We start from the raw sequence: 4,958 nt of genomic DNA, 5'->3' as shown, positions 1-4,958 counted from the left end.
GTTTGCCTGAAAGGAAATGGATGTATCACATTTCCTGCTTCTGGACTCGAATTAGCAAGTGCTTGCCTTATCTTGGAACACCACATGGTTCCCGAGACAGGGAAGTAGTTTCCTTCTCGTCATTTCCTCAGCCAGAGCAGATTGACTCAGAACAATACCAAATCACCTCCTTCTCTGAAACTTTTTGAACTCCAAAAGTCCAGAGATAGAGAGATGAAAATTCCTTTCTCTTTCCTTTAAGGATTTTCTATGTTGAAGACATTCCGTCAACATCCAAAAGCGCTTGTATACAGGTAGGAATTTTCAGCAAGAAATAAATGCATCAAGAGGTTTTTAATGAACACCAATTCTTTAGGACATTAATTTAGGGTATGAGCATGGTTTAGTATTCACCATTGTTCCCTGGCTGGTTTGAGGAACTAGCTGGGCCTGACAGTATAACTGTAAATTTTTTCCTTTCCACACCCCATTCTGAAATATGAGTTCCCTGGAACACAAACAGGCTTTGAGCTAATTGCTTGGACACGTTCAATACAATGCAGTGTTAGTTCCCCTTTGGAACTGTAGGTACTACTGCTATATGTAACATATAGCAATAACAACATAGCTACAAGAGAAAATAGCCAAGGCATTTAATGACATAGACCTAAAATTAATGGAGAATGAATGGACATTGATAAAATATATTATTTTGTATTTGTGTGATAATTTCTGCAGAACCAAGTTTTTAGCTATTTTCCTCTTAAATATATTTCAGATAATGGAGTCCATAAATATTCTGCTGTGAATGGAAACCTCTGTTCTCTGAAGAGGTGTATGAGGGCTTCCTTGCATTTTTACTATAAAAACTCCAAACAAACCCAAACCCAGAACTAGCTATATTTATTTTTCATTATAAATATCTAAAATCCCCTAAATTTAGGACTATTTCAATATAAAGATTTGGATGTGGCATAATATTAAGGTTGAACCTTCTCTGTTATGCTTCAGTTTGGTTTTGTTTTTCATGAAAGACATTTTTAAATTTACTGAGTAAAACTCCCTGATAGTTAATGGACACTGATAATTTTCAAAGCTTGTGCTTAAAATGGCATAGACAAATACTGAGTTAAGAACTTAAATTAAAAAGATCTGATTTTCAGATGACTGTGAATAAGATACAACTTCATAAGAAATTTTAGGATTATTTAGTTTCAGTTGGGACACATACCAGAATAGATGCTAAAAATATACAAAATAAATAGTTATCAGCTAGGGTTAGATTTGTTCTCTAAGACCATAGGGAAATAAACCAAAACTGAATTATTGTAAACTCTAAAATGAGAAAATTAAATTATTTTATTTTACTGACTGCATCTATTGAGATGATCATTGTAAAAAAGAATTGAACACAATCTAGTTGAAAAGCATCTGAGTTCAGACATGAACATGTGTACAAATAATTGCATGTTACACATAATCAAGTGTATGAAACAAAAACCTTAATTCTTTGGGAAAAAGTTGATAAAACTGAGAAATATGACAGTTTCTGCCTCGACAATGTGTTCCAAGATGGGAGTTTTCTTGCTTTCCTCAGACACAAAAAACTGATATGGGCAATTACCAGCAGCAGATCAGAGAAGCTGCACAACCAAAAGTCTTACCTGTGCCACACACCCATAATGCCTATCAGCAACTTGCAGCAAATAAAGTTTTAAATGAATAAAGGTGATGTGGGTTTAAACTGACTTGCTAAGCAGGAGGTCTCTCAGCTCAATTTCAAATTGTCTTTCCGTGATTTACTCTTGCAAGAAAAAGGAATAATTGCTAGTTCAGGCAACAGAATTTACCTAAAAGGGGTACAGCATATCATATCCTGAGACAGAATCTTTGGGCTGGAAGAAACCTTCAAGACCATCTAGTTCCAGCCCCTTTGCCTTGGCAGGGTTGGAACCTTCCAACTAGACCGTGTTCCTCAAATCCACATCCAACCTGGCTGGAGCACTCCCAGGGATGGGGCACCCACAACTTCTCTAGGCACTGTGGAATCTTCACCAAAAAGCTAAAGCAGATTGTTAAATCATAGACTCTTCTTAATTTATTAAGTCTTAGACTAATTTTATTTCTGTTCTCTTTTTTTTTTTTTTTTCTGAGTATTGCAAAAATATATTTTACTGGTAATCCCACAGATTCTTCATTTCTCTTCATTGAGAAATATATTTTCCTGAAAATAAAATCATCATAGCTCAAGGTACCCTCATGGGTAAAAATGCTCATCATCTTTCATTCTACTGGCAAGTATAACCCTGTCACTTCTGACTGATGGGATATGGGGGTATGTAGATGATGAGATGTCAAATACATTATTAATGTGAGTTCAATTCTAACTAAATGAGCAGTCTTTTGCTCTTTGAAAAGCCTAATTTAATTCTGTCCTTAAAGGTTTCAAATTCACTGATTAAATTAGGGGAGGTTCTTTGAATTTACTGCAGCACCAACCCTGATCCTGATGAAACTCAGGTATATATATTGAATTCTCCTGCACAAAACCACAAAATCTTCTTATTTAAAATGTAAGCAGAATTCACTGAAAAAAAAAAAAGAAGAATAAAATGAGCAATGAGCATCCAGTGAAACTTTTTTTTTTTTTACACTTTCCATCTGGAGATTATGATTTAAACTGGGATTTCCTTTAATTGTTTCATACTTCAGCAGTCTCATATTTGTCCTTGGTTAGTTTTGCAGCTCTCCGGATGCATGAAGAAAAAACTCGGAATTTTTTTTATTTGACCAGTAATGAAAAATGTTCCTGTCTGCCATCACACTACCAATGTTAAATGCTGCTCATAATGTGACAAAGGGCTGAAAAGCTACATCTTGAATTTACTGGCTTCAAGTTCAAGACAGCAAAGTTTTTCAGTGTACCAGCTACAGGTTAAAAGTCCTACTGCTGCATGGTGACTCTGTCAGAATACACCTTTAATGTGATCTGGATGTTATGAATGAAAAGAAACGTGGCTGCAGTAACATCACCCTCTTAGAAAACACACTGGTTTCTGGGAGTGTGTTAGTTGTTACTGATTTTCCTCCAAATTTTTCAGAGAAAGAATTGTGGGTAGGAGTTTTATGAGAATTTCAGATGTTCAGTATTTTTTGTGAGCTATGCAATCCTAAGGACATAATATAAAAAGAAGATCCCTCATTGCTAATGCACCATTATGTGATTGAAAAGACAGTGTCACTCTGCAGTATATGAATACTCTTTTTGTTTACTGGAACATGTGTAACATTTTTAGATACAATATTAAACTCAAAACTCTGAAACCACAATTTTTCCCAATGTGGAAGTCTTATATTACTCATCAAAAAACGACTGAGACACATAAAAAGAGGCTGAGGAGAGCACTCCCCTTCTGCCAGCTGGGCACTTTCTGAAGAAACTTTTCTGTATTTTTCATGATATCTGTGATATTGAAGACTGTAGTGTGTATTTGTGTGTGGGTGGAAAAGGAAGGAGAGAATTAAAAGAGAACACAAAATATACTTTATGTTACTGCATTTCAGCACTGGTTAAACTTAAGGTAAGAGAAAAAAAAAAAAGAAGAAAGTATTTTTTATTCAGGTTTAAATATTTTAAATAAAAACTCAAAATCACCCCAGGGCAGTGGGTCTTGCTGGAAGCAATAGTGGTAAGTCATGTGGGCAAAAGACAGTTTTAGCATCTTGGTACTGAATTCCCACAGGCCAGTGATATCTAGGGAGTACAGTGCTGAGAGTTGGCATTATGGGGCTTGTGGGAGTCCATCTGCACACCTCAGAAATGGGTGGCATCCTCAGGGACACGAGGAGGTGAAAGAGGGAGGGGGCAAAGACGTGGTATTTGAGGCTAACAGAAAGTCAGGGATTTCCTCCCTCACTGCTTCCTTCTAGCAGATTGCTTGATATTTTGTGGTGGCCTACAGACACTAGCAATTTGGAAAGATGAAAGACCCAAACCTTTATCAGGAAACTAAATTGGAAGTAACCATTCCAGAAGAGAAGAAAACAAGGTACAGTCATTAGTTAAGATTTCTTTCCTCACAAGGAATTAAAATGGAGGCATAAATTAATCTAATTTCAACCTTCAAGTTGAAGTTTCACAAATAACTACAGAGGACTATATTACATGATTGCTAATAGGTGCAGAAAACTGGAGACAGCAAGCCAAAAAATCCTTCTTCATTGTTACTTCTCCTACAAATGCATCCTGTGAACCCACTTCCCACACAGCAGATGAAAATTAAATACACCAATATGCTTTCCAAAATGAGGAAAATGTTTATCTAATGGACAAATTTGTCAGTTTGTCATAAACTTACAATCGAGGAAAGAGGTTTGTCATTATGTTCTTAGAATACAATATTTCCTTGTCTTCAGCTAGGATGCTAGAGGGCAAAGGACAGAGCAATAAACATGGGGTCTTTCTACTAATTTCTGCTTCCCTAAAAGTCCGAAGACATGCAGTGCTGAAGCATGACATTCACCTTAATTCAGATTGCTCTTCTATTCTTTCTTCTGCCCCCTAAGAAGGGAACCAAGTAAGGGAAAGCAAGGAAGGCAACAACACCCAAAAGCAATTCAGTCTGACAACAAGACTTTATTTTAACACTTTGATGGTAACTGATAGAGTTCTACAGTTGAACTGAAAATTTTACCTTCACCTACCAGTACTGGATAACAAAATCATCTCTTGCTGTTGCATTCTGTCCAATCTGCTGTTAAAAAGATGGAACTGATGTAACATTTCTCCACTCCCTAGGATGGTCTGAAATTTATCATTTCATTGACAGATGTAGCTTTTGTTCATGCATTTGTTCATGCTGAGAAATACTTCTCTTTCACAGACATCAGTCTTCTGGTGTGAGCAGCAAGTCTCACTTACCTTTACAATTCATGAACAGTTTAGAAGCAGAATTGTATTTTTCCCAAGTGGCCACATG

The sequence above is a fragment of the Pyrgilauda ruficollis genome, unplaced genomic scaffold (genome assembly GCF_017590135.1).
Source record: "Pyrgilauda ruficollis isolate IOZ18807 unplaced genomic scaffold, ASM1759013v1 scaffold24, whole genome shotgun sequence".
Classification (NCBI taxonomy): Eukaryota; Metazoa; Chordata; class Aves; order Passeriformes; family Passeridae; genus Pyrgilauda; species Pyrgilauda ruficollis.
This window is presented reverse-complemented; position numbering follows the sequence as displayed.